Raw genomic sequence first — 22633 nt, 5'->3', positions numbered from 1 at the left:
CTGTATAAATGATTATTTAAAGTAGGCAGAGTAGCTATCAAAATATACAAATGTGTATACAAATCAATGGATTTTTTTCTAATTTTTTAGTTTGAAACATATGATACACTTGCGTTATGCGTGTTACATTGCATTATATATTATATTATACTGTACATAATATTAAATAATATACTAAACTTCCAAGGCCCCAAATTCTGTCATTAGCCTTCACGGTATTAAGATGAATCCTTTCTAGGATGCACAAGTTATCTCCTAGGTTAAGAGAATTTCTCAGGCTTTTAGGAATTACTTTCAGTTGTAGACTCTGCCCCTTTTCAAGCTGAGATGACTAATTAATGCAATAGACTTATATGATATCTAAGGTTTTGTCACCAATAGGTAGAAGCTGCCTTTTTAAAACATCCACCTAAGTAGTACTCTTAAATGCTACAGCATACCCTATGTTGAGGGTAACTCAACATCTCATCCTCCAATAGAAGGAAAATGATGGATTAGCCCTTGTACAAGGAATGACTGTGTTCTCTGGACACCCCCCTTATCATGATCAGCAACATCTTGGCAATGGAGAAAATCTGAATATCATGGATTAAGATCCCATGGTCTGTCTTTTTCTTTCCTTGGTCAAAAAGGAGGACTGAAAAAGAAAAGCAGGACCTGACAGCTGAAACCTGGCCTGGCACTATCCATCTCTGGTGTTGCCAGGAGCTGGCCCGGCACTCACAGCTAGGCATCAGTGTTTACCTGTTAGATGTAAGCAATTCCACAGAACGCCCATATTAGATCAGGCCACTTCTGCGGCCATGAGGGATCAAGACAAAAGCAAGAACACTTCATAATCACGTCTGAACACAAATAAAAGATGAACATTTTTTAAAACCACAAAATTATCAAGCATTTCCCTATCATGACCAATATGTGTAACCACTGATACTTTAGCAATTACAGCTTTAACATCAGTCTGTATTTTCCTCCTTCTAGTTGAGATCTTTTAAGATTGTCAGTCAGAATTACTTCTATTTCAAGTCAGTATCAAATCCAAAACAAAGACTTGCTTCCCTAAGTACTCCCCCAAAGCACCTAAGACAAACCCAAATGTGATATATATAGTTAGTCCTAACACTTCAACATGCCCCATGGTGAGTTTTCTTCCTCCTTGAAATAGCAGTAAACCCAACTTCAACACAGGTGTGTTCTTGGTGGTCATCAGGTAGAGGACATTGACAGTCAATCAATAAAATGCAGTTCCTGACTTAAGACATGTCCTAGCCAATGTGGAAACAGGCAACTATTTATCAACATTTATTATATAAATTTACATAAAATGGTAAGTTAAAAGCAGCACTACTGAACTCAGGGACCAAGAGGATATGTTAATTGAAGATAGAGAGGACCAAAAGCTGACTCTAGCATGAAGTCTGAGGAAGATATAAATTCCTGTTTGGATCTCTTAAGATTGCTGTATATTTGAATATTCAGATGGGAATATGAAAAGACTTCTGGAATACAGATTTGGAATTTAGAAGAGGAGTCTATTCTGAAGAAAGAGATATGTATGGAGGTCAGAAATGAAGGTAAAGCTTCTCATGAAGAGACAGTAAAATAAGTAGAAGGTTGAGGACTGAAATCCTGAATTTTGGAGAATCCCATCAGTTAAGGCGCAGACAGAGATGAAACAGAATATTCAGAGATGAGGTGACAGCTAGGAGATAAAAGGATACCCAGAACAGTTTATGGAGTGTGGTAAACACAGAGTACATTTTTTCTCTGAATGAATACACAAAAGTTATAATTTCCAATTACAATTTTACCTCTCAAAATATCAGTATTTCTCCACTTTTGGTAAAATTTCCTTTATTGTGATTTTTCTGCTACCTTTGGCTAATCTAAAACTCTTGCCTTGATCAATGTCAGACTCAGACTTCTCCCCTTTGAGAAACACTGGCAAAGCAAGTATACTCAATCCTATTTATATTTTTAAAATTACTTGCCTGCATTGTACTGCCTGAGTAGTCAAGAGGCCCCAGAATATTTGAAATACATAGACAGAGAAACAGGAAATAGTTAACGGCTGCTTCTGCAGCAGCTTGGTAAATCACAATAATCAAATGCATCTTGGAGTAAACTCATGTGCACGTAGCTGTGAACAGTAATCTCCATTCTTTCAAAAGCACAAATCATTTATTACAACAATTCATAACCATTCTCATTTCAAGTTCTAGTTGAGAATAAGTCATAATGAGAGAATTTGTACTTTCTAATTAGAGTTGATTTTTTTTTTTTTTAAAGCAGAAAAATGAAATGGTGAATTACTACAAAGGAGAGAAAGTCTACAGTCAATTAACTGAAGACAAAGAAAGAGAACTTAAAACATGTCCAAATCAAATGAGATAAAAAGTTTCAGTCACTCAGGGAAATCCACAAAGCACGTATCCTTTCTCCCAGAATCCCGTAGAATTTTGTATAGTAGAGGTAAGACGGTACGTGAGTTGCTGTGGAAGAAGAATTTGGTGGGTTGGCCATGCTTTGAAAAGGCCTCCATTTTGGGTGTGTGCCAGGTTTCCCCGAGCACTCAGTGCACACAATTACTGCATTTGCATGTGTAAATTGGGTAATGGCGTGCCTAACTATCAGATTTGTATGTGAAAATGCTATCAGCATATGCACTATTGGTTGTGTGCCCACTGAAAGAGGACTTTTAATGGGGTTGCTTTAGTTGGGGAGCAAAATTTCTAAGAATTTGAGAGCAGCTTCTACATACCTGGATCCAGCATAGACACCCCTATGGATAATTGACACCCCCGATAATTACTTTGTTGTTGTATATCCTCTCAAATACTATCTAGGGGAGGAAATTCATCAGAGGACCATTTGACCAATTCTAATTAGCACAGAGCAAAATTGTACCCAAGTTACTCTTGGCAGTGCCTATCTGAGCCAGATGAACAGACTGCCGTGCAACCAATCCATTCATCTTGGCCATCGTAACAATCAACATGGATCTTTGCAAGATTGACTTAGGTTCTTTTTCTCCCTCCCTAAGATACAATATTTCTCAAACATCTTTTTTGTCACATCATTTTACTTTTCTGAAGACTTCAGTGTTTCTCAATTACATCACAGAAGGAAATAGACAAAACTGTTGTCCCTCCACCTTCCAAAATAGGTAAAACATAATGATGATTCATTCATCCTACCTTAGTGGATTTCTTTCTTCTAGAAGTTTCCATGCTTATTAGTACCCTAGAATGCAAAACATAGTCTGTCTGAGAATTTGCCCTATAAACATAGCTATCATATTTCCTGAATCAAAAATTGGTTCACATGGTGTGGGGATAATAGAATTGAATATTTCAAATTGAGTCTGATAAAAAAAAATCTGGGAGGTTTGGCTGTTGTAGCTCAAGGGTGCCTTCTGAGCAGCACCCTTCTGGTAACGCTTACTTCCCCTGCCCACCTCCCCTCCAGAGAAACCAACCTCAATGTAAAGCAACTGTCATAACACATCTCTTAGAGCCCTGCTTTCTGCTGTCTATCGTACAAATTGCTCACCCCAACTCAGGATTTAATCTCTTAATATAATCTTCTGTTAAACTGCTCAGAACAAACTGATTATGTTTATAACTTGGTCTTTTTTTCACCCATTCATCTTTCCAGCAGTCTTTCTCAAAGTTTGTTCTGAGTAACATTTAATAAGAAATACCTGGAGAACTAATGAGAAATGCAGAGCCTATGCCTCATTCCAGATCTACTGAATTAGAAATTTGGGGAGTGAGACCTAGGAATCTGTAATTTAACGAGTTCCTTGGGTGATTTTCACAGACCAAAGCACGCACGTTGTGTAGTTTTATCTTAGTTGTGTTGTTTGCCTTCTTCCATTTAGCTGTGAGGGGGTCTCAGTTATTGAGTTGCAACCAATCAAAAGCAGGCGTTGCATACGTCTCCTTTAATACAGATGGGACCTTTCTATGGTTGTACTTATCAGAATGAAATCTTAGCATGAAAATACAACATGAATTTTCAAAATAAGTGTCATAACATAAAACACGCTTCTGTCCAGGGAGATCGCTGCCTTATTCAATCTGCTTGCTTCACCTACAGATATTGTCGAGAAATGGCAGACTGAAAGACCCCAGATCATCTCTACTTAAGGTTTGCCATGTAATGGGTATCTCTCAAGCAGTTATCCCTGCTCCAAGAATGCACGCATTAGGTGATAAGAATAGACTGATTTATGATCACTCAATATCGGAAAGGTGTAGCATTCCATTTCACAAATGGTATTCTGCTAGATTAGAAAGTATCATAAACACATTGGAGAATCCCCAGTCCAGGAACATAAACCACTGTATTTTTTTCCCCACTTTTTAATTTAACTATCTGTTTTGGATTACATAAATAAATATGACCCTATATTTTCTTTATAAAATAAATCAGTCTCTCTACATAGGAATCACTAGTTAGATTGAATATTGGGCATGTATAAAATTGCATGCTTAAAAGACACAAAAACATTTCTCAATGAGAGAGAAGCTGCTCACAAGTGACCTTCATGTCGAACAGTGGGGGGGGGGGGTCAGCACTGGCACTAAATCATTTTGATTCACAGATGAGATCAACATATTCATATTTGTTTGCCAAATGTGTATTTTAATTTAGGCTTTTCTGATTGATGCGTGTAATTTATGCTGCCCAGAACTAAGGCGTCATATTTTTCTTTTTTCCTAACTAACAGGGGGAGACTTTCTTGGAAACAGATAAAGGAAAGGGTCCAGTAATTTGTAGCAATGTGACTACAGCCACACATGTCCTAGAATTAATGTTCTTCATTAGGATGAGTAGGATCAGCTGTATGTATACATCAGGTTTTTAATTAACTCAGTCTCCACAACAGGATTCATGATTCAAACTGTTAGCATTTTTTTCCTTAAATCACAAAATAAAAAAATTGGGTGGCACATCTTTTTTACATGCAAAAAAAAAAAAAAAGGAAAGGATGCTCAGAGAAATCAAAGGCTCTTTGTATTATACTGACAGTGCTCAGAAGATCTGTATAATCCTGTGTAAATCAGCTAAAGGAGAGCTTGGCATTGAGTGATTCCAAAGAGATGGTGAAAACTCGACCATTGTGACAGTTTTCTCTCTGTAGAATAGATACGATTTCAGTTTATTTGTATTGATGTCTTTAAACTAACATTTGGAATCTGTTAGTTATTTTTAACTGCCTTGTTCTTGCAGAACTGACCTAGTGATATTTTAATAAGACACCACCAGTTTAAAGACACTTCAATAAGGCAACATGAGGAGCTTAAGTGAGGGGTGAGGGGAAAAACTTTTTATAGCAGCTTCATTCTCTGAGATCATATTAACATAAATTTGACAGTTAATCTCCATATTGCAAAAAGGCTGCCCAGACTTATTTAATTAAACTTAGAACAAATATGTTTCTTTATTTGCCAGGTACAGCTTTTATCTTAAAATATCCACTTCCCATTATAATGTAAGATTATGGTTTAGGGTATAGGAGCATGGGGCAGTGGATGGTAAAAGCAGAGCCAATGGAGAGATGTGCAGTTACGTACAGAGCCTGGCTGCTGAGACCTCATGCTCTTGGTACCATGATCCCGAAGAATTCTACGAGAGATGCTGATCATTTGTAAAAGTTATTTCTTTGCTTCGGATTTCAAAGGACAGAATTAAAATTTGATTGAGATATTTTTCTCAAATACATTTAAAATCTATTCTTTAATAAATGTTTGTTGGATAGATGTCCAAACTATTTATCCAGAGAACTATGAAGAATGAGCAAGGCCTTCGACATCGGGAGGCACTGAATTGATACTTCGGATCTCTTCCGTATTGAACGGCAAATGATTCAACCTTTATGAATCTTGGGTGCCTCTTCTGCTGAGATTGTCTCATAATTTTTGGTGAGGAGGAAATATGATGCATTCATTCGAAAAATATTTATGGGACGCCTTCCTTGTGTCAGTTCCTCTTCTGAGCAGTAGTGAACAAAGTAATATTCCCGCTTTCCTGGAGCTTACCTTCTAGCGGAGGAAACAGATAGATAAATGGATTCTATAATGTCAGGCAATTTTAAATTCCATGAAGCAGGACCGCAGAATAAGAAGATAAAGGGTGGTGGCGGTGGGAAGTTGATATTCAGATAGGGGTGGGAAACGTCTGACAAAGGGACGTTTGAGCAGAACGGAGAAAAGCAAAGCCTGAGACTTAGCGGGGAAAAGAGCTCCAGGCAGAGGGAAAGGAAGCTCAGAATTGCTGACTGGGGGCTGACTTTGCTTACTGAAGTAACAGCCAGGGCAGGAGTGGGTGAGCATTGAATGGGAGGAAACGAGGTTTACCAAACCTGACTCCAGGCTGACTTCCTCACCTCCTTTCCCACCACCCCTCGTGGAATTCAGTCCGACTCTCTGATGGGATGCCATCGAAGGATGGATGGCAGGGAAGTGACAGGATCTGTTTGCATTTTACAAACATCATTTAGGCTGCTATGTGGAACACAGACTTGTAATATGGCTGGGGCGGGAGGAGAACAGGAAAGACAGATGTAAGAAATGATTGCTATTTTTTTAGACAGGACATTATGGTGGCTAGGGCTGTGGTAATAAGGATAAAGGAGATAAAAATTGATCGATTCAGGATATATTCTGAAGGTAGAACGGACGGGATCCCGTTCCTCTTGGACAAGCTACACAAGTAAAGATTATATTTACCTAAGGTCACACTGCTACAAAGTAAACCAATAAGAACGCCAAATGGTTTCAGAAATACAGCAAACAGGCAAGCCTTCTTGAGAGACCATAGTATGGCTGGGTATCGCACAGGACTTGTCCCATTGTTACAGAGATGCAGAGGTGATACAAAGCCTCGGCCTTTTGTTAACTGTGTTAGTATCCTAAAGTACCATGAAACATTTGGAAGATCCCTGCAGGGGTTCTAATGTACATACACACGCGTTGAGGTAATATATGTGCCCCCCCCCCCACTGAACCAACAAAAGCAGCCATCTAAAAGCAGGGACAATAACATGGAAAGAACATGACGGTGGAAGTACTCTTCTCTGCTACTCAGGTAGAAATAAGAGGTCCGATCAACCCAGTGGAATTTTCACACCAACAGAGCATAATCCTCCGTGCTTCAAATCCCAGGAGAACAAGACTGTCTATTCTTCATACCATCAGGGACTACTTCATGCTAGATGGCCATTAATATTTGTTGAACAGAAGTGAAAAAAATACTAGGGCTTTTCAGGAATAGCTCATAAAACAACTTTCATATATCTAGCCTCTACAAGCAACATTTTGGGTTTTGGTGAGACTTGAAGTAATTGCCATTTACCAGTTACAGATACAAAATGTTTGTGGTCTTTTTATTCCTCTCAATAAAACGTCCTTCTGTCATATCATAGCCTGGGCACTTGACAATTTGGACCTATTGCCAATCAACGTGGATGCCCAGTTTCCACATTTCTCAGAGTGGCCAAAAGCATAACTTGAACCCTCCAAACCACAAATGTGTCCAGCACATGGCTTCCATTACAATAAGCCTGGTCATCTGTCAAAAGTGGAGAGCAGGAGGTTGTAACCCTGAGGAAAGAAGATGTACTAGAGGGAGGTAAGTTTCTCCGTACAAGACACGAGTGGCCTGGTCGTGAACTTGGCTGCCGACACCCTGGAAACAGACTGCTGAGTTGTAGATTTTCTGCTCCTTATTCCCATATAGTGTACCCCAGCTTCTGGCTCTCTTCTCTGTTGAGTTTCAAGCCCCAAGGAATACTCCGTCATACAGGGGATTGGCTGAGTAGTTTTCTGAGGACTCCTTAGCCTCCTTCAGAGAAACTGGGAGGAGCCAAGAGAGAGAATTTTCTCCTTTTCCTTGAACAATATTGAGCCATTGTGTCTTGAGAATGTAGAAGAGGATGGTAGAATATAAGAATCAAGAATAACTTTCCCCCTTAGAATAACATCCAAAATAATGTATTTATTAGTTTCTCACCAATTGGTGAGATATAAAATCAAAATTATGATCATACTCTGGGCAAACAATATATTTATGAGTTTCTCACCAATTGGTGAGATATAAAATCAAAATAATGATCATACTCTGGGCAAATAAAAGGTATGTTACCTTTTATAACATATACCACTTCACATTTGACACAGTAATTTTCCATGCATTTCCTTGTTTGATAAGGGTAGATGGGATAGAAATTGTTTCTGAACAAGTTATAGATATAAAATATGCTCATCCAGGCTAAGTGATTTGTCCAAGGATATGTAGTATACAATGAGCCAGGACTCTTGATGTAGGTGTCATACTTGACTAGGTCCAGAAACTTTGCAGCACAGTGAGGAAGAGAAGAGTTTATTAATGTCTGGGCATTCTATAGATTTTTAGTTCTTAAAGCTTATTGTATTTATTATTGTGACAACTTTTTGATGCACTATTGCTTACATTTCATAGGCAGAAAAGTTAAAAGTCAGGCTGTAATAAAATCAGGTAGTAATGATGGAAACAGGATTAGAATCCAGGCTCCCTGGATGTGAACTTTATAGCGCTCATATTCAGGTTTTGTGTACATTTCTCCCTAAAATTAAAAAACCAGAAATACTAATAATTGCAGATAAATTAATTAATATCCACAGTTGATCTGGTTTATAAGTGACTATATTTCTCCATTATTTCTTTCCTTCCCGACATGGTATGGTGTGCATTCTACCTCATCAGATAGGATCAATGTTTGTGTTTTGAAGGTCAAGAGATTGGCAGCAGTAGAAATTAAATTCCAGAATCCATCCATCAGCCAGGTATATTGCAAGCAGATGCTCTTTTTTTCTGAAATTGCCATGCCAGTGGCCTTAACCCTGATTTGGAAGGACAACTCAATCAACTACAGAAAGGAAAGCTTTCAGGGATTCTGGAGCCGTCTTGGACTTCTCCTGAATATCACTATCGTTAAACAAATGGTTTATCAGGAGCTGTTTCTCCAGCAGATCTCTATCATGGGCTTCTAATAGGTTGGAACTGGAATATCTAAAAGTGCTTAATCTTAAAATATTAAAATAAAAATATTATTACATTAATTATTAAAATAAAAGCCAGGATTCCCCCGTTGCCCACACATTTTTTAAGATCAACTTTATTCTGAAAAATATCCAGTGAGGCACTGAAAAATTTGGAGCATTTTACAAGTTTAAACAGTAACCCTCTTTTGGCTTTGAGAATCAGGAAGATACAGGGAAAAAGTAGAAATTAAAGGCAAGTGAGAAGAAGCATATCAGGTAAAAGGCTAAAAGGAGCTTACAGGCTAAAAGATGTCAGAAAGAAGACAGCTGAAAAAAGAAAAATAAAAAAAAGAAGAAGAAGACAGAAGAGGCCACTGGTCCTTAGCAGAAACTGCAAGATTCCCACATTCAGGTCAAAGGAGGGACATCTGTCTGGAGTTAAGTTTTACAACTTATAATTTAGAAACTTACACACTTCAGGACGTATACCCCTAAAGCACAAACTCTGAAAAGTATTGGATTTTGGACTTAATGTGATTCTATGACCAGCAGGCTGCCCGTTAGGGCTAGAACATTCATAAAAGGCAGTTTTCAATGATCACCACCCATGTGTCTCCTACACGTGTTTAGGTTGCAAGAGAAGTCTCCAAGCCTGGCCAACTCTCTTCTCAGATCACACCTGAGTCTCTTGTCCAGGGAATTGTCCCTTCATCATTTGGCCTCTTCATGCTCATGGCCCATGTCACCCTCACTTGCCCATGACTGACACAGGTGATTTGCCTGTACTTGCATTACTGGGTCTCGCCCAAAGCCTATTTTGGACTTTACTGTTCTCCTAACTAGTCTGAATTCTGACAGAAAGAATTGGGTGGTAATATTCTATTTTCAGCTCTCTACTTAACTAGCGCTGTAACCATGGGAAGACAATTTCCTAACCTCTCTTGGCCTCACTCTTCTCAACTGCGCAACGAGGAAATTGGGCTTGAACAGTGAAGCTCCTCAGAGACCCAGGGAAAGGATTACTTCCATGCACCCTTTGGCCAGATTTAACTGAGTAATATTTTAGAATTCTGTATAAAATTTTGTTTGAAAAAAGGCTTGGCCACTAAAAAGTGGTCTGTAAACTTCTGAACTAGAGGGTCACCAAATTCCATTTTAGATTCAGTAATTTAGTCCTTTATCCAATTATTTAATCTCATAATCAATCTTCATTTGAAAACTGAAGATCTAGCATTGCCTGATGAAAATATCTGGGGTGGAGGTGATTTATAAGCAACTCAAGAGCAGAGAATATACATTTTAGTATCTGCATATATATATATATATGTACATATATATATGTATATATATATTTATCATGGGGTAAATTGTACTGCAGACACTTAGTACAATTCAGTAAACACTTACGGAGTGCCTGTTTTATACCAACACCTTCTTATTTCTAGGGATGCAAAGACGAGTCAGGCATTCTTCAACAGACCCAGTGGTCAAATGTTGGCAGGATGAAGAAATGAATGTAAGTAAAAGGAGGGAAAACTCGGAGCAAAATTTTAGCCAAGTTGACATAGATATAGATTGGTAACCCACTTAATGGTGTATTTTATTATTTATCTAAGCTTCAATGAAAATTAAAAATCTAATAAGATTGACCATACTAATTTTGCTTGAGGAAAATTGTCCTTTCTTGGCTTTTTCAAACTTAGTAGAAGTCCTAAGTGTTATATTCCACCCTGCAAAAGAATAATTTTCATGGCTGAGGCTGTTGTAGCTGACCCCTAACTACTCACAAAATTTACCAATTTAAGGAGAAGTTTTGATATTACAACGTTCCTCTTGAACTCCTCCCTGAAACACCCTCTGAGCAACTGTCTGTCCACCGTCTGGTGGCTCATTCTGGTAGCTCTCACTGCAACAGCCAGCAAACTCCAAAGGAAAGCTTATCAGTTCCATAAAGTCTTAACTGTCTATTTGTTTTTTTCAGCCAAATGACTCCCAGCAACAGTATCACGTACAGATATACAAGCATAGCCTCTGAGACCAAACTATTCTTCAAATGCTTGTTCTTCCCTGGTTTCCTAACTGAGAAATATAGATAAAAAATAGTACAGTCATCCCCAGGTATTCATGGGGGATTGGTTCCAGGACCCGCCAGGGATACCAAAATCTGCAGATGATCCAATCCCATAATCAGTGCTTGGTATCTGCAGGTGCTACATCTGCGAATATAGAGGGCTGACTGAGAGGCTGTTTGAGGATATGATAGATGGGAAACACTCAGAGAGCCCTAAAAGCTGCAGTTATTATTATCATTATCAGAATGTTTTTTAAAAACTCAGTGACTTCAATACGATGTATGCTGTCTACCTGGAAGATTTCTCATACCTGCCTTAAAAAATTTCACACTGAAACTGTGGAGTCCTCTGGATGAAAAGTGATCTTTCCAGAGTGGAAAATAGCAAGGGCTTGGGAGTCAAGGTGCTTGAGTATTGGCCCTACTTCTACCACACTCAAGAATCACCAGAGATGCAGTGACATGCAGACTCCAAGGCCCCACCTTAAACCTCTAGAGTTGGAATCTCTGGAGGTGGAGCTCAGGAGGCTCAAACACACAGCAGAGTCTCACACACATTCAGCCACCCAGGGTTTGTACACCAGCTCTGCCATTTCCCTGCATCTAGCTTGTGATCTGGGGCCTGTTGCCTGATCTCTTCAAAACCTGTTTCCTCACTTATAAAATGGGGCTGCTTGCTCACAAACACATTGTAGAAATTAAATGAGACAATGCATGAAACATGCTCAGCTAGCTGGTCTGGCACAGAGGAAATATGTTTGATATATGATGGGTATTAGGTCCTTTAAGCTGTGTCCCTGTGTAGAATTAAATCATCAGAATGCATAGAAAAAACTTTTGGACAGTACCAATGTATGCATTGAACTCTATTGAAGAGTAAGTCCAGATAACTTTTTTTGCTGAACCTTGACTCTTTCTTGTGGTGGGCTTGGAGGTGGGCTGGGAGGACACCCATCCTTCTGTAATAAACAAAGCACAGCAACTGGTGAGGCTGAGTGTGTTGAAACCCTTTGTTGTACTGAGGCAGAAAAACCAAAGTTTGAGTACCACTGCCCTAAATGGACTTGTATGATTTTTTTTTTTTCAGGCAATATCATCCATCTCCTCACCCTCAATTCAGTCTTTGCTTTCATCTTCCACTCTTAGGGAACTTGGTGCCCAATTACAGTAACTCACTTGTTACTGTAAAAAACCAAATCCCTGGTTTATTTGTCTCTCCCCTTTCTTTAAAGTCTTCTAATATTGACTGAAATTAAAAAATTTGGACTGTCTTACTTTATATTTATTTTAGGAAATTAAATCAATCAATTCAATTCATTTATATAAGAATGAATGAAAAACATACAAAATAAAGTCATGACTGTCTGGAAAATATTCGTGTTCCTTATCTAAGAAAGCGGAAACAAGAGTAAGAAGAATCAAAACACTGATGGAAATAAAGTTAGGTCAGAGCTCAACAGTCAAAGAGAAATGAAACTTGTAATTTAACAATCGGGAAAAAATAAATACATCAAACAAAAAGCTGTTGTTAACAGAGTACAAAATACCAAGCAAAAGAAAAGGCAATGAATAATCAAACCAAGATTTTATTGTAACTATGACTATACCTGAAATTGCCAAATATCTAAATAAAATAGTTAATGATTTCTAGTTACTCTTTTCTAAGTAATGTCAGCTGTATATTAACAAACAGCTGAACGATTGAATGTTTGGGTTTTCATCTGTATGTTTGCTGTCATGTAGATAAATACTCAACCCAAAGAGTAGCATATTAGCAAACTGAAAAGCAAAGCAGCAACTCACTGAAGAAAGGATGAAGAATTTTTAATCCTTGTTTTTTTTGCTTTTTTTTAAAACATCTTTACTGGAGTATAACTGTGTTACAATGGTGTGTTAGTTTCTGCTTTACAACAAAGTGAATCAGTTATACATATACATATGTTCCCATATCTCTTCCCTCTTGCGTCTCCCTCCCTCCCACCCTCCCTATCCCACCCCTCTAGGTGGTCACAAAGCACAGAGCTGGTCTCCCTGTGCTATGAGGCTGCTTCCCACTAGCTATCTATTTTACATTTGGTAGTGTATATATGTCCATGCTACTCTCTCACTTCGTCACAGCTTACCCTTCCCCCTAATCCTTGTTTTATAGATAAATACCATGGAGTAATTTCCAAATCAAAACTCCATTATGCACCTGTTAGCGTCATTTTAAACTCTTGGCTGTGCTTTTTCTGCATTGATGAATCTTGAACTCTCAATATGCCTATTTCACTCTTATTTACATTTTAATATTATAATGTATATTTGTTAATGAAATAAAGTCCAAATACAGATTTAATAACCACCCACTAATGTAGGCTTCTACACAGGCTTTTGTAAAAATGGGGTTTCTTTTTAAGCAAAGCAAAATAGAAAAGTAATTTCTACAATTTACTGACAAGGACTGCCAAAAAAAAAAAAAAAGACACTTTTTACATATACACATTTATGTATGAAGAATGGCTGGTCCATGTTGATGTTCCAAGCTGAATATACATAAGCATAAATATTAGGTCTGGCACTTCTGTCTTGGAAGCAGTAAGGTTTTCTCTTTGGGGTAAAAGGGGAAGTTCTGGGAAAAATAGTAAAATTCTTTTATCCTTCCCTTATGTCCATCTTTCTCCCTTTCTCATCCTTCCTACCGTCCCAGCCTGCTACACGCACAATACATAGACTGTCAGGCGTAGGTCAATGGGTGTCACCGGTGGCAGAGGGTGTGGGATCTCCTCATCACTTCTCAGGGCTTGGTGTCATCCACACATGTTTTAGGTTCAGGGATACTGAAGATCAACATATGCACTTGCATGTGAACTTTTTCCCACCAATTAAACCAGATGCAGTGAGAATTTTTTTTTTTTTCTTTTTTAGTATATTTGAATGTTGTTCTGGAAAAAAAAGAGTATCCAGACACTTAACTGGCACAGAACGTTAAAACTGAAGAGAATTTGTATGCATTAGGCAACAATATGCAAAGAGTCAATTCCCAGTCCTCTGTGCCGATGGGTGACGCAGACTATCGCAAACTGTGGATGATCTAACAGCCATTTGTGCCTGGCATTGATACGCTTTTGTAATTTAGTTTTGCCAGACATTTTTCTTTTAGTTTAGGCAAAAATGAAAATGTAGTATTTCTTGAGTATACAGGAATGATGCATATGCATAACAGATCGAGGGAGGATGATTCAAAGCATATAATCTGGCCACTGTTGGAAGTAAACCATTTAATGTTTGATGTAGGGGAGATAGAGAAGCCAGCAGTTATTGGATATCTGTGCTATATCATGCCTTTTACATTCAGTATATAAGAAAATCTACAAGATGACCCTAGGTCATGTTTGCCCACTTTGTAGATGAGGAAACCTATCCTCAAAAAGTTCAATTAACTTACTTCTACCATTTTTCAGAACTTATGTCAAGGAGGTGCTTTACGTTTTGTTTTGGTTTTGGATTATTGTTGTTTGCAGCTATTGCTTTTCTCCATGGAGTTGGGCTCTATGTCTTTATCCTTTTGTCTTTCAAGAACACAACTGTCTCAGAGTGGTCCTGTGAAACCCCAAGGGCTCCAAGGAGCACAGCTGAAAACCCATATACCAGGCCATTCTTCTTCTCTAATTAAAATATTTCTACCATTACTCTTAAATTATTTTTATGATTTAATTTTTAGAGCAGTTTTAGGTTTATAACAGAATTGAGGGGGAGGTACAGAGATTTCCCACATACCACCTGCTCTGCACATGCATAGCGTTCCCAGAATCAATGTCACTCTCCTGAACGGTACCTTTTTTACAAAGGATGAACCTATGTATCATGATGACCCAAAGTCCACAGTTTACATTATTTTTATTTATTTATTTATTTAACATCTTTATTGGAGTATAATTGCTTTTCAGTGGTGTGTTAGTTTCTGCTGTATAACAAAGTGAATCAGCTATACGTATACATATACCCCCATACCCCCTCCCTCTTGCATCTCCCTCCCACCCTCCCTGTCCCACCCCTCTAGGTGGTCACAAAGCCTCGAGCTGATCTCCCTATGCTATGAGGCTGCTTCCCACTAGCTATCTATTTTACATTTGGTAGTGTATATACGTCCATGTCACTCTCACTTCATCCCAGCTTACCTCTCCCCCTCCCCATGTCCTCAAGTCCATTCTCTACATCTGCGTCTTTATTCCTGTCCTGCCCCTAGGTTCATCAGAACCAATTTTTTTTTTTAGACTCCATATATATGTGATAGCATACGGTATTTGTTTTTCTCTTTCTGACTTACTTGTTGGAAAAATTTTAATCACAGTTTCAATTTCAATGGTTGTGATTGGTCTGTTTATATTTTCTATTTCTTCCTGGTTCAGTCTCGGAAGGTGGGCTTTTCTAAGAATTTGTCCATTTCTTCCAGATTGTCCATTTTATTGGCATATAGAAGCTTGCAGTAATCAATCGTGATCCTTTGTATTTCTGAAATTTCAGTTGCTACTTCTCCTTTTTCATTTCTAATTCTGTTGATTTGAGTCTTTTCCCTTTTTTTCTTGATGAGTCTGGCTAATGGTTTATCAATTTTTTTTTATCTTCTCAAAGAACCAGCTTTTAGTTGTATTGATCTTTGCTATTGTTTCCTTCATTTCTTTTTCATTTATTTTTGATATGATTTTTGTGATTGCTTTCCTTCTGTTAACTTTGGGGGTATTTTCTTCTTCTTTCTTTAATTGCTTTAGGTGTAAGTTTAGGTTATTTGAGATTTTTCTTGTTTCTTGAGACAGAATTGTATTGCCATAAACTTTCCTCTTAGAACTCCTTTTGCTGCATCCCATAAGATTTGGGTCATCATGTTTTCATTGTCATTTGTTTCTAGGCATTTTTTGATTTCCTCTTAGGTTTATTCAGTGATCTCTTGGTTATTTAGTAGTGTATTGTTTAGCCTCCATGTGTTTGTATTTCTTACAGATATTTTCCTGTAATTGATATCTAGTCTCATAGCATTGTGGTCAGAAAAGATACTTGATACGATTTCAATTTTCTTAAATTTACCAAGGCTTGATTTGTGACCCAAGATATGATCTAACCTGGAGAATGTTCCATGAGCACTTGAGAAGAAAGTGTATTCTGTTGATTTTGGATGGAATGTCCTATAAATATCAGTTAAGTCCATCTTGTTTAATGTGTCCTTTAAAGCTTGTGTTTCATTATTTATTTTCATTTTGGATAATCTGTCCATTGGTGAAAGTGCAGTGTTAAAGTTCCCTACTATTACTGTGTTACTGTCAATTTCCCCTTTTATGTCTGTTAGCATTTGCCTTATGTATTGAGGTGCTCCTATGTTGGGTGCATAAATATTTACCATTGTTATATCTTCTCCTTGGATTGATCCCTTGATCATTATGTAGTGTCCTTCTTGTCTCTTGTAGTAGGCTTTATTTCAAAGTCTATTTTGTCTGATATGAGAATTGCTACTCCAGCTTTCTTTTGATTTCCGTTTGCATGGAATATCTCTTTCCATCCCCTCACTTTCAGTCTGTATGTGTCTGCAGGTTTGAAGTGGATCTCTTGTAGACAGCATATATACAGGTCTTGTTTATGTATCCATTCAGCCAGTCTGTGTCTTTTGGTTGGAGCATTTAATCTATTTACATTTAATGTAGTTATCAATATGTATGTTCCTATTACCATTTTCTTAATTTTGGGGGCTTTGTTATTGTCGGTCTTTTCCTTCTCTTGTGTTTCCTGCCTAGAGAAGTTCCTTTAGCATTTGTTGTAAAGCTGGTTTGGTGGTGCTTAATTCTCTTAGCTTTTGCTTGTCTGTAAAGGTTTTAATTGCTCTGTCAAATCTGAATGAGGTCCTTGCTGGGTAGAGTAATCTTGGTTGTAGGCTTTTCCCTTTCATCACTTTAAATATGTCCTGCCACTCCCTTCTGCCTTGCAGAGTTTCTGCTGCAAGATAAGCTGTTAACCTTATGGGGATTCCCTTGTATGTTATTTGTTGCTTTTCCCTTGCTGCTTTTAATATTTTTCCTTTGTATTTAATTTTTGATAGTTTGATTAATAACTGTCTTGGCATGTTTCTCCTTGGATTTATCCTGTATGGGACTCTCTGCGCTTCTTGGACTTGATTGACTATTTCCTTTCCCATATTAGGGAAGTTTTTCAACTATAATCTCTTCAAATATTTTCTCAGTCTGTTTCTTTTACTCTTTTTCTTCTGGGACCTGTATAATTCAAATTATGGTGCGTTTAATGATGTCCCAGAAGTCTCTGAGGCTGTCCTCAATTCTTTTCATTCTTTCTTTATTCTGCTCTGCAGTAGTTATTTCCACTATTTTATCTTCCAGGTCACTTATCCATTCTTCTGCCTCAGTTATTCTGCTATTGATTCCTTCTAGAGAATTTTAAATTTCATTTATTGTGTTGTTCATCATTGTTTGTTTACTCTTTAGTTCTTCTAGGTCCTTGTTAAATGTTTCTTGTATTTTCTCCATTCTATTTCCAAGATTTTGCATCATCTTTACTATCATTACTCTGAATTCTTTTTCAAGTAGACTGCCTATTTCCTCTTCATTGGTTTGGTCTGGTGGGTTTTTACTTTGCTCCTTCATCTGCTGCATATTTCTCTGTCTTCTTATCTTGCTTAACTTACTGTGATTGGGGTCTCCTTTACAAAGGCTGCAGATTCTTAGTTCCCTTTTTTTTTTGGTGTCTGTCCCCAGTGGGTGAGTTTGGTTCAGTGGCTTGTATAGGCTTCCTGGTAGAGGGGACTGTTGACTGTGTTCTGGTAGATGAGGCTGGATCATGTCTTTCTGGTGGGCAGGACCACGTCGGATGGTGTGTTTTGGGGTGTCTCTGCACTTATTATGATTTTAGGCAGCCCCTCTGCTAATGGGTGGGGTTGTGTTCCTGTCTTGCTAGTTGTTTGGCATGGAGTGTCCAGCACTGGAGTTTGCTGGTCATTGAGTGGTCATTGATCTTAGCACTGAGATGGAAGAGCTGGGAGAGCTGGGAGAGCTCTTGCCAACTGATATTATATGGGGCTAGGAGGTCTCTGGTGGTCTAATGTCCTGAATTCAGCTCTCCCACCTCAGAGGCTCAGGCCTGACAGCTGGCCGGAGCACCAAGGCCCTTTTGGTAAATCTGAGGTCTTCTGCCAGCATTTAGTAGGTGTCCTGTAGGAGTTGTTTCACATGTAGATGTATTTTTGATGTATTTGTGCAGAGGAAGGTGACTTCCATGTGTTACCCCTCTGCCATCTTGAAAGTCCTACAACCTATTTTGTTCAGCCCAGAAAACCAGCTTGAACTTTGGACCGAGGGCTGTGGCTCACCATTGCTGGCCTCTCACTCCACAGTTTACATTAGGGTTCACTCTTGGTGTTCTATATTCCATGGGTTTCGACAAATGTATAATGACATATATCTACCATTTAATATCATAAAGAGTATCTACACCCTAAAAATTCTCTGTGTTCTGCTTATTCATACTGCCATCCCCAGCAACCACTGCTCTTTTTACTGTCTCCATAGTTTTGCCTTTTCCATGATGTCATATAGCTTTTCTATGCAGTATGTAGCCTTTTCAGTTTGGCTTCTTTTGCTTAGTAATATGCATTTAAGGTTCCTCAATGTCTTTTCACAGCTTCACAGATCACTTTTTAGTACTGAGTAATATTCCATTGCCTGCATGTATCACAGTTTATTTATCCATGCACCTACTGAAGAACATCTTGTTTGCTTCCAAATTTTGACAATTATGAATAAAGTTACTACAAACATCCTTGTGCAGGTTTTTGTGTGGACATAGAGTTTTCAATCTTTTTGGATAAATCCCAAGGAACACTGTTGATGGATCATAAGGCAAGATTTGTTGAGTTTTGTAAGAAACCGCCAAATTCTGTTCCAAAGTGACTGTCCCACCAGCAATGTATGAGAATTCCTGTTGTTCCACATCCTTACCAGCATTTGGTGTTGTCAATGTTTTGGATTTTGGCCATTCTAAAAGGTGTGTAGTAGTTTCTCACTGTTATTTTAATTTGCATTTCCCAGCTACTACTACTTGTTTGTATGTTTATTTGCCTGATATATAAAATACACAATTAAATAGTTTTAGTCTCATTTTATGTGATTCTCTTGTAAAACATATATAATAATTGTAATAATCATCAATAAAAATACTAATCTTTATTGAGCACTGGCCATGCTCCAGAAACTAATCCTATAATTTACTTACTTCTTAACTTGAAGCACAAAATAATTGTCTAAATTTACAGTTTGTATTTTAAACACTAATATATTTTTATTCAATTTATAAACTTTGTATTTTAAAAAGGGAGTTTAGCTTATTTATTTATTTGTTTATTTCTGGCCACAATGCACAGATTGAGGGATCTTGTGGGATCTTAGTTCCCTGACCAGGGAGTAAACCCACACCCTGAGCAGTGAAAACACAAAGTTGTAACCACTGGACTGCCAGGGAGTGCCCTATATTTTTTATAATAGTAAGCTTCTTGGGTTTTACTTTTGTCATACTGTTTTTGACATCTATTTTTTTTGTTTTTGTTTTGGGGGTATTTTGGTGCTTGCCTTTTCTTACCTCTCCAGTCTATCTTTTGCTAAGTTACTTTTTCTAAATATTTTGATTTGGTCTGGTTTTATTATCTTTTCTTTGATAATTTCATCTTCACTTTGTTCTTCTGATTTATAAGAAATAAATTCTGTCACATTAAACTAGATTAGCTTTTGATATTAAAAATACATTTACATTTATATTTTTCAATAAATGTCATTGTAAAGAGAACACTCTTCCCTTTCAGCTCATACTACCACTTCTTTATACACTTCTAATCTCTTGTAGATAATATGTGAGACTTTTTAAAACTAGGAATTACTCATTTTTTAAAAAAAGTCATCTATTGTATATTTTAAGTATATTTTAACTTCTGAAGTTTTATATTATATTTATAATAATTATTTATATAAACTGTTTAACTGCTTTTTTTTTTTTTTTTTTTTTTTTTTTTTTTTTTTTTGCGGTATGCGGGCCTCTCACTGTTGTGGCCTCTCCCGTTGCGGAGCACAGGCTCCGGACGCGCAGGCTCAGCGGCCATGGCTCACGGGCTCAGTTGCTCCGCGGCATGTGGGATCTTCCCGGACCAGGGCACGAACCCGTGTCTCCTGCATCGGCAGGCGGATTCTCAACCACTGCGCCACCAGGGAAGCCCCTGTTTAACTGCTTTTATATTCAATTCTGAGAGGTTTTGTTTGCTACAACTCCCCCATTTTTATTATTTAATTTTTATTTACATTTGGGTAAGTTAGAGGGCACCTTCACATAGTATTTTAAAGAAGTATACACGGATGTTTATTTTCTGAATTCATGTATACCTGATAAAGTCTTTGCTGCTATTTGTGTTCATTTAATTTATAGAGTTAGCTTTTCCCTACCAACATTATAAATATCTATTGATTTTCTTCCTACCCATATATTGCAGGTGAGGTTTGTAGTGGTTTTATGGATAAGCTGTTTTTACTGCATGAATCTTTAGAGAATATTTGCATTTTCCTGGCAGACCAAAACTTTCAGTAGGAAATATGTTGGTATATGCCACTTCTCATTAAATATACCTGTTTCATGATGGGAACTTTCAATGTGCATGCTATTGTCTTCCTTTAGCTCAGGAAATTTCCATTATTATGCCATAATTACTGATATTTAGTTCATCTTTTTCTTCTTCAGAAACATTATTTGTGTATTGAGTCTCCAGACTATATCTTAAAAAATTGCCCCATCACTTTTATTTTTATTTTTGACTTTTTCTCTGAGTTCTAAGAAAGTATTTCAAGTTTATCCTCCCTATTACAGGCTCTATTTTCTACATTGCCAGTTCTGCTTTTTATTGACCCCGGTGATGATTTTGCATTTCTTCAGCTTAATCTTTACTTAAAAAATAAATTTATACAATTTGTATGTGAATTTAGTAGTATGTTATAGTTGTATACATATAATTTATACATTTTAAATTAAGTTTTTAATTTTCCAAGCCCCGATTAACCTCAGCCTGCAGCTCATTAACTAGTTTCTTTTCAGCACAGTTCAGTGACTTCTCAGGTCTATTTTTACTTACTTGTTGTTAGATAATTTATTGCAGTACAGAGAGGGGTTAAGAAAATGAATATAGTGAACTCAAGTTAAATTAAAGCAAGTGACAGAAGGAGCTATTTAGAGTTAAATGTTACTGTGACTGTTCAGCCTTTACAAGACAACTGAAGAATCTCTTGTATTCTGGCTGGTGGTGAAGTTAGTTGAGGAGGGAGAGAAGAGGAAAATGGCATTAGAGGCTCTTAAAGAACTACATAGGAACACAAAAGCAGAAAGTAAAAACCTACATAATGCCTTAGTGATACAAATTAGTGTGAATGTGCCCAACATCCCATAAGTAACCTAGAAAATCTCTACAGAGATGGAAACCTAACGTTAGTCTGATGGGGTCACTATGCAGATAGAACTTGTAAATTAATGTAAATATAGCATCATTTGTATCATAGTTTGGCAGGACATATGGGTGTAGGGGTTGTAACAGTAATCCCAACATTACAATACATCCTATTAAATTATCCCAAACACCTACTATGATGCTTTTTGCAATCATCACATCAAAACTCCCAGCCTCCCTCTCTCCCCATGGAGATCAGCTAGGCTCAGAATGGGCTTTAGATATTAGGATTGGAATTGCAGCCTCCACCATAGCCTCTGTTCCCAAAGCTGGGTGATTTCCCAAGTTTCAAAATATCCATTTTCAGCTCATTGTCCTTTCTGTGTTTACTGCTCTTCTCTGTGGGAAACTGGACAAATTTGTAAAATAAACTTCAAGTTTCTTCCCTTTCTCTCTCTGCTTCTTGCCACCATTTTTGGGTAAATATTTTTGAATCTGAGCTGGGAGTTAAAACAACTGGGAAACACTCACAGCCTCTGAAAGTTATTGGCTCACTCCTTTTCCATCACATTCTTGTTCCTGTTTAGACTCTTCTGATACGGGGAAGCAAGGAAATGAATCAATTCTCCAGAATTTCACGGCTACAGTGCCCCCTTGTGCAACTTGATAAGGGCCAGAATGGCGGAGATCCAAGAGAAACAAAAAAGGCTAAAATAGGATTATTTTAAGGTTTTTGTTTCCAAATATATAGAGGAGCCAAAATGCATTTTCACACACAGCATTTTTTTTTTTTTTTTTTTTTGCTTTCATTGCCTATATAAAGGAAAACACTTTGTTTTTAAATAGGGGAAATCCACCTCTGAAATTATGGAACACTGACACAGCATCATTCATCTTGGCAAAAGTTGACTGAGCAGATGATGTAGATCCACTTAACTTGGACTCAATCAAAGGTTTTACTATTTTCATTTCACAGGCCAGATGTAGCTCATCATCGGTTGGAATCAATTCCAGAAGAGGTGTTAGAGTCTGTTGGTCCAAGAGAAAGTCTGATCCAGGCACCAAAAAGAGCCATGAGGA

General features: G+C 37.6%; 1 long non-coding RNA gene across 2 annotated transcripts in view; it reads right to left on the bottom strand.

Annotated features, from left to right (window-relative positions):
- Nucleotides 1–22633, bottom strand: part of LOC136792865 (uncharacterized) — a 304067-nt gene that overhangs the window by 174447 nt on the left and 106987 nt on the right. Inside the window, exon 4 of one of the 2 annotated variants that reach the window (XR_010837411.1) lies at nt 3198–3243. The exons of the other annotated variant lie outside the window; for it this stretch is intronic. This is a non-coding gene — a long non-coding RNA (uncharacterized lncRNA). The remainder of the gene's footprint in view (nt 1–3197; nt 3244–22633) is intronic. 2 annotated transcript variants of the gene reach the window in all.

Source organism: Kogia breviceps, chromosome 17, assembly GCF_026419965.1.
Source record: "Kogia breviceps isolate mKogBre1 chromosome 17, mKogBre1 haplotype 1, whole genome shotgun sequence".
In the NCBI taxonomy this organism is placed as follows: Eukaryota; Metazoa; Chordata; class Mammalia; order Artiodactyla; family Physeteridae; genus Kogia; species Kogia breviceps.
Note: the sequence above shows the minus strand (reverse complement) of the source record. Positions and strands in the feature narration are given on the sequence as shown.